The sequence below is a fragment of the Crinia signifera genome, chromosome 3 (genome assembly GCF_055691185.1).
Source record: "Crinia signifera chromosome 3, ASM5569118v1, whole genome shotgun sequence".
In the NCBI taxonomy this organism is placed as follows: Eukaryota; Metazoa; Chordata; class Amphibia; order Anura; family Myobatrachidae; genus Crinia; species Crinia signifera.
Window position 1 is genome coordinate 338,780,992 of NC_139219.1, and position 8,083 is coordinate 338,789,074.

Genomic DNA, 8,083 nt, shown 5'->3' on the forward strand with positions numbered 1-8,083 from the left:
ACTTTACCTGTAGCTGCTACGCTCACATTTAACCTACTTGATCCCCAGATGCTGCATCCACTGAACATGGTGTGGATTTATTACCACAACACAGAGGTGACTGACATCCTCTAGTTAAGGGATCACCTCAACTCGAAATGTTGGTTGCAGTATCTCAGTCATTACGGTGTCATCCCCACATAAAAATCAGGGGCCAGACTCGCAGTGATAACAGTGTTTATTTAAGACACATTAGAGAACCATCACAGGATAATTAAGGTTAAGGTTCCTGTGAAGTCACATTAATCACTGTTAACCCCGTTAATTCATACAGTCCTTGCCGGCATTTCCCATTAACTTATTAGTCTCTGCTGAGACTGAAACATTGCCGGCAATTATACCTTGATTGTATTACTGCAACTGTTTCACTTTGTATGTTTCATACGTTTCTCTTATAAGCATTAAATTGAGACAAAGTATCAGATTGCAGAATAGTGTTAAACTGCGTTAATTGCTGCAGTATGATATTGTAAGTACTGTATATGGTAATAGACTGGGGGGAGTTACAAATAATGAACTACTGTACACTAGTTGCTGCAGTGTAGTATAATAAGCACATTGCATTCAGAACGCACAGTTCAATAAATCATGTGTGGTGGTCACAGGGTTAATGTAGATTACGGAGCAGCGGCTCGCTGCGCATGATATATAAGAGCAGGCTGTCACAACAGAAAGGAATTTGAGCAGCACAAGCAGACAGGCAATAGCCCTTAAAAGGGCTAATGATATCAAGGCACAGTTGCTGCACACAGAGCGCCAAACTGCTATAAAGACGGGTCATACTGCAATATCATACTGCAGCAATTAACGCAGTTTAACACTATTCTGCAATCTGATACTTTGTCTCAATTTAATGCTTATAAGAGCAACGTATGAAACATACAAAGTGAAACAGTTGCAGTAATACAATCAAGGTATAATTGCCGGCTGACTGTAGACGCTTTCCCCCGTCTTTATAGCAGCCGGCAGGGTGACTAGGGACAAACACGGCGACCTGCTATAATGATGGGGTGCATGTATAATATGATTATTTCTTTAAATATACATGGGGAGAGGTGAATGCTTCTTGTGCTGTAGGAGAGATGATGCAGCTATGGAACGCCCACATGGGCGTTCCAGCTTTGTCAGTATAGTCGCAAGGACAGCAGCATATCGGTCGCACGTGCGTACACACTGCACTTTTGTACCGATATGGGGCCGTCCTGTTGGATGAAAATTAAACAGCAAAGAACCGTCGACAACCGAGTATGGACGGTCAAGACAGTTTTTTGCCGTTTATCGCTCGTACGGGACAGCGTACACACATATACAATTGAACGGCCGTCTGACCCAGAACGGAAGAACGGCCCGACAATTGTATATATGTGTACCCAGCTTTAGACCAGATAGCATGCCTGGAATCAAACATTGATGTGATAGCCATGTGTATTGTAGCCATTTTCAGTGATAGTGTTAGGACCTGCAGAGAAGTGGGGTCCCGTGAAGGGGGCTGCAGGCTTAAATGCATTGATCAATTCATGAACCAAATCCCCACTATTATCAGTTAATTTAGTGTGTGCAGAGCCCCTACAATGTGTATATATATATATATATATATATATATATATATATATATATGGAGAGAGAGAGAGAGAGAGAGAGAGAGAGAGAGAGAGAGAGAGAGAGAGAGAGAGAGAGAGAGAGAGGTGGGATGTGCACCGGGCACATCTCTTGTTTCGTGAAATGTGTTTTGGGTCTGTATACCTGACCTTGTTTTGGATCTGGATCTGTTCCAAAACACCACCATTTTTGTGTTTCGTGTATGAGATCTGTATTTTTTGTCAAAAAACATAAAAATCACTAAAATCTAAGAATGTTGGTATTTTTTTGCTCCTACACTATATTAACTTCAATATCATAACTCATTTCCAGTCTATTCACCTCACACCTCACAATATTGTTTTCAGGGCAAAAGGTTGGACCCAGGTAGCTGGATAACTATGCTAAGCCATACAAGTGTGCGGCACCAACACGTGCCCCATCTAGGAGTGCCACTGCAGCGGCAGATAGGATGGCAGTTTGAAAATCTAGGCCCCGAAAAGCACATAATGGCAAAAAAAGAGGTGCAAGATTTTCCTTGGGACCTACCACCCACCCTTATATTGCGGAAATAGGACAAGCACACTTTAACAAACCAATCATTTCAGCAACAGGGCCTACAAAACTGTGGCTGAAATGATTGGTTTGTTTGGGCACCCACAAGAAGCAAGTCACCTCTCCCTGTACAAACCGGCTCAATAGAGCCAAGATGACATCCTCATCCTTTGATTCCTCACCCCCTTCAGTGTGTACTTCCTCATCCTCACAGACTATCAATTCATCCCCACTGGACTCCACAATCACAGGTCTCTCTATAATCTCTGGAGGCAATTGCTGGTCTTCGCTCAAGAATTGATCATTCATTTTCATTCATCTTCTCCACATTTTTTGGAAGCAACCTTCTATGCCGCTCACTGACCAGGTTCCCCACTGTACTAAAAACTATTTTGAAGTACACGCTTGAGGGGGACAACTCAGGTAAAATAGATTCAGTTTGTACAGGGGCCTCCAAACTGCCTTTTTTTCCTGCCAGTAGAGGTATGGACTGTCTGACATGTCTACTTGGATGCTGTCACCAAAGTAATCCTCCACCATTTTCTCAATGGTGGCAGCATCCAATGCAGCAACAGTAGACACATAAACAATCGTTGGCAGGTCCTTTAGTCCAGACCAGATGTCCAAACTCCCTCCAGCCTGCCCTGCATCCCACCAGCGGGTTGTGTGGGAAATTGCAGCTGTTTCCTTGCAGCCAAAGGTGTGGGAGAAAATGAGGGAGGAGATGTTGTCATGTCACGGTCCGCTTTAGATGACAATCTCCTGACCAGCAGATCTTTGCACCTTTGTAGACTTGTGTCTGCTGCAAACAGAGACACAACATAGCACACCCTAACACTTTATTAACACTTATATTTTCCATATGACATTGTATATATTTTATATTATTTTACTCACACCTTCACTTTCTTACATAACACTTATGTACTTCTTTTTAACCCCCACTAATTTTCATTTGTGTGCTCCCCTGGCGTACTCGGCCTGTGCTGGCATGTTGGGGGCCCACACCCCAGACCCATACCCAGTATTAGGGACCTCCAGTGACACAGAGATGCCTTGATGTATGGCCAGGGGGCTTAGCCCTATGGCCCTTATTCAGATTTGATTGCTGTACAAATTTGTTCCCAAAATGGGCAAAACCATGTGCACTGCAGGTGAGGCAGATGTAACATGTATAGAGAGAGTTAGATTTGTGTGAGTTATTGAGTTATTTTGTTTCTGTGCAGGGTAAAAACTGGCTGCATTATTCTTACACTGCAATTTAGATTTCAGTTTCAAAACACCCCACCCAAATTATATCTGCAGATATATGCAACCAATATCTCTGTATTATCTGATTATTAGGTAGATATTCACTCAGTGTGCAATTGGGATACAAAATGTTTTTTTTTTTTTTTTCTAGCCAGAATTACCCCTCCTTTTTGGCACCTTGCCAACAAATGTGTTGAGTGATCAGGGGAATCACCTGACTCAAGCTGGCAGTGTTGGAACTGACGTGTGGCTAGTTCAAACGGCTGGAGAACCTTGCACAACACGTAAATCAGCCTCCACTGCGCTTGAGTCAGGTGCAGCCCCGCTCCTCTGCCTATGTCGTAGGTGGCCGTGTAGGCTTGAATGGCTTTTTGCTGCTCCTCCATCCTCTGCAGCATATAGAGGGTGGAGTTCCAGCATGTCACCACCTCTTTTTTAAGCTGATGGCAGGGCAGGTTGAGGAGTTTTTGCTGCCACAGGCAGTGGCATAATGGCGAAAGTGGCCAGCAATTTTGCGGGCCACCGCAAGCATCTCCATTTTCTTCAGTTTTTAGAATATGCTGCACCATCAAATTTATTGTGTGGGCAAAACAAGGCACGTGCTGGAAATTGCCCATATGTAATGCCCGCACAATGTTAATGGTATGGTTACAACCACATTTTTCAGGGCACCGAAGACACTTTTTCGGATATCTCTGTACATCCTCGATATCACCTGCTTAATGAAGTTGAATCTAGATGGGATTTGGTACTGGGGACACAATACCTCCAACTGTCTAAATCCCACTCCACTGATGGCGGACACTGGATGCAAGACTGACATAGCTGTCAAGGCCACAGTTATCTGCTTTGGATACGATGACCAACTCCTAGCGGCAGCAGTAGTAGGCGTACCGCTGCATGATCCCGGATGGAAGAGGAGTCAGTCATGAAGGTGACATGGCCTGCAGGACTACCTCCTTTCCAGATGGAGGAGGAAATTGACATGGTGTGACTTGCTGGTGTGGTTTGCAGCGCTTGGATACAACTGGATCAAGGGATTTCGGTGTCCCTGGACTGCTTACGTCCTAGCCACAGTTTCTGAACTAAGCAGTGACTTATGAACTAGCTTTAGGCGATGCATAAGTGAGGATGTCCCTAGGTGGCCAATAGCCTTACTTATTGCAGCTTTGCATAAGCTACATATGGCGAGACAATTGTTGGCCGCAACTGGATAAAAATAATTCCAGACCAAGGTGGATTTTTTGGTCTTCTGCCCAGGCATGGCGACGGCCTTTTGCATCCCACCAAAAACTACTGTCTCACCCGGTGTCTAATTTAAGCAAACCACATCACCATCAGCAGCATCCTCCTTCTCATCAACTTCCTCCTCAGCACCAGCTACATCAATTTCCTAATTCTGGTGTACAACATTGACAACTTCAAGACAAGGAACTGGACTGTGGTTGATCCTTCCATCATATGCAGAGGGCGTGCAACCTATGAGTGAACCGTACAACCACTTACCAATTACCATATTCATGAGACCACAGGTATTTAACAAGCTTCCAGGTACCACCCTGGTTGGTCCTGACGAATCTCACTGGCGAAGCGTACGCTGACCGTACACTTCGTGGGCTACCCCCGGCTCTCCCTTCCCCTTTGAAATGTACTAAAAATTTTGAACTGTCTAGTTTAACAATCTGGTGCGTGTGGTCTGTGAGGTTAGAAAACTGACAGTAAGACTGTATTTATGATATTTTATTATTTGTAGTGATGAATGTACACTTTAGTCAGTCTGTACCCTCTCGTACTCTATAGATATGTCTGTTCCCCATATATGTGTGTGTATTTCCAGATCGTATAGTATTAGGCTGTAGAACTCCACAGTAATTAATGTACATTTTAGCCCTCTTGTTCTCTGCAGATGTTTCTATTCCCCAGATCATATAGTATTAGGCTGTAGAATTCCACCAAAAGACAATCTCCACGGGGGGGTGATCAAGACATAATGCAATCAGTGTTTGTGTCTCTATCTTCATTTCCTTTGTGTAATGCTGGTCAAGACCAGACTTAGTGGAACCGGGCACCACAGGGTGTGATCCAACTCCCCTGCTATTTACAGGAAGGTTATGTCCACAGGGGGTAATCAGGACATAAACCAAATTACCTTGTGGTTGTTCCTCCTTATTGACACTCCTTTGCATATCTCTGGACTCTAGTAGACTCTTTGGAGCCTGACCCAGCAGGGGGGAGCAGCAGCAGTAGCTGGGAGGGGGATATACCTGACTCTTGAATCCACCAATCAAGACCCACTGCAAGCCCACTTTTGGTTTGTGCACGTGTGGGAATTTAGAAGGTTTTAAAATGACTTGTACACATGCCGGCTCCTTATGTTAGTCGCAATCCTGGCTCAGGGGTCATACCCTCCACTGGATCTTGTGGAGCACAACGTTTGCCCGGGGGGGGCATCCTACCGTGCTGTGTGGATTTACACAGGTTTCGGCTATCACTGCTGTGTGGAATAAGTGATAGTTGTGAGGTTAGCAAACTGACCGTAAGACTGTAATTATGATATGTTATTAGGTGTAGTAATTAATGTACTATTTTAGTCCGTCTGTACCCTCTTATTCTCCATATATGTCTATATTCCCCATAGCTGTGTGTATTTCCAGATCATATAGTATTAGGCTGTAGAACTCCACAGTAATTAATGTACATTTTAGGTCTCTTGTTCACTGCAGATGTTTCTATCCCCCATATCTGTGTGTACCATAGTATTAGATGCTGTGATGCAAATATGGTCGGACAGGAAATACCCAGGAAAGAATTCACCAAAAGGTTATGTCCAATTACCATACTTTTGTTCCTGCTATCACAGGAGGGTGGTAGCTGAGGGACAATCTTCACAGGGGGTGATCCAATTCCCCTGCTATCAACAGGAAATGTTCACAGGGGGTAATCAGGACATAATGTAATCAGACTGTGTTTTGTATCTTGTGTTGACACTGCTCTGCATATCCTGGCCACTTCCAGACTTTCTGGGGCCTGACACAGCAGGGGGGGGGGCAGCAGCAGTACCTGGGAGGGGGGATAAACCTGACTTGAATCCACCAATAGAGATTGAGTGCAAGCCCACTGATGGTATGGAGATGCGTGGGAATTTAGAAGTTTTTAAAATGACTGGCACACAAGCCAGGAGGGAGAGATTTGATGGACTGTCCTGGACTAAGAGGTTATGCTCTGTCTAGGTATCGTGTGGACTTATCTGCTATCACTGCTGTGTGGAATAAGTGATAGTTTCGTTATTTGGACTGTGATGCTACAAGGACTTTGCTACCCGGATGTTTTTATGCTACCATTTGAATCTTTTTCCTGTCTTCATCTACATGTGTGTGCTGTGATAAAAATAAACCATATTTTGGTTTCATCTGCTCGGTGTCTGAGTGATTGAAGAACTCGTATCTTCACACGGTCCGCCTAAGTTATCAGCCCGTCTGGCTGTGAGGCGCGATAGTACACATACCAATATACCACTGCTGCTTCTCGCCTGACATTAAGTGTGAGACGGTGAGCGGTTTGTGCATAGACAGCCGGCTGGCTGAAGGACGTGACGGAGCGTGTGCTAACATATCACCGCTACCTCACGCTGTATGTAAACTATAAAACGGCGAGTCTTGTGGTGAACTATTAGCCTACTCCGCTGAAACACAATAGGGCATTACAAAAGCAGTATCGGTGTCCCCCGACTTACAGTAAGAGCGAGACGGCGTGTCTCAGTGGAGCACCCCACATCCTGTAGCATACGGGAACTAAGGGGACTGTTTGTTATTTGCTGCCTCCTAGCTCACCAGACATTTCTGATGGGGATTATAACCTAATGACTATTGTATGAGCTAACACTGTTACACTGCTAACAAAGCCCAATACATATCGCAGATTTTCTCCTTGGAGGATATACTGAAAATCCTATTTAAACCAATGGGCAGAGGTCAATTCTGACTTACGTTTGGGCATTAATAATTTGCCAATTCACCACACCGCCATACATTATTACTTGAAAACTATTTGAAAACCTTCTTGCACCTTAACTAGACAATATAGATATCACTATTATAGTGAGAAAATTCGGGATATTTGGGAGTGTGGGGTCCCACGTTGTAAGGATACTTATATCCTTTTTTTAATGATTTTTGTGTATTTTTTCATGTTGTGTGTCTTTTATTATCGCCATGAATATTTTTAAATGCTATCAATAAAGTTTACATTTTAATAAAAATTTTCTGAGGTGCACCACAAAGTGACATTCTTTCCTGTCCATAAATGCAGCATAAAAGAGGAGTGTTTCACAGAACAGAGAGGAGATACATTTTACTACCCACAGTGATAACCTTTAGCTCACTCTGCTTACCTGCAGGAAATAGCGCGATTTCACCAGTGTTGGTTAAACACCTCCTGCAAAAGAGAGAACATCAGAGAGTTATAAAAAAATCGAATCTATCCTCAGGACACTATCTGTGAATACCAGCGTTTTTATTTCTCAAGAATAATAAAATTTCCCATACAGCAGAAGTTAGCAAGACATTAGAGATTAATTGAATCTATTTAGAACAATCTGACAAGTGTAATTATACAAAGTAGAGAGTGTCAGTAAAGAGACCGCATCCTAGGAAAGAGACAT

At 43.6% G+C, this 8,083-nt stretch overlaps 1 protein-coding gene across 1 annotated transcript in view; it reads right to left on the reverse strand.

Moving 5' to 3' along the window:
• The window catches only part of LOC146063100 (uncharacterized), an 84,452-nt gene extending 76,593 nt beyond the window's left edge, over positions 1–7,859 (reverse strand). Inside the window, exon 1 of the mRNA XM_083175114.1 lies at positions 7,814–7,859. The gene's annotated coding sequence lies outside the window, so the exon portion shown is untranslated. The remainder of the gene's footprint in view (positions 1–7,813) is intronic.
• Between the last annotated feature and the right edge of the window lie 224 nt (positions 7,860–8,083).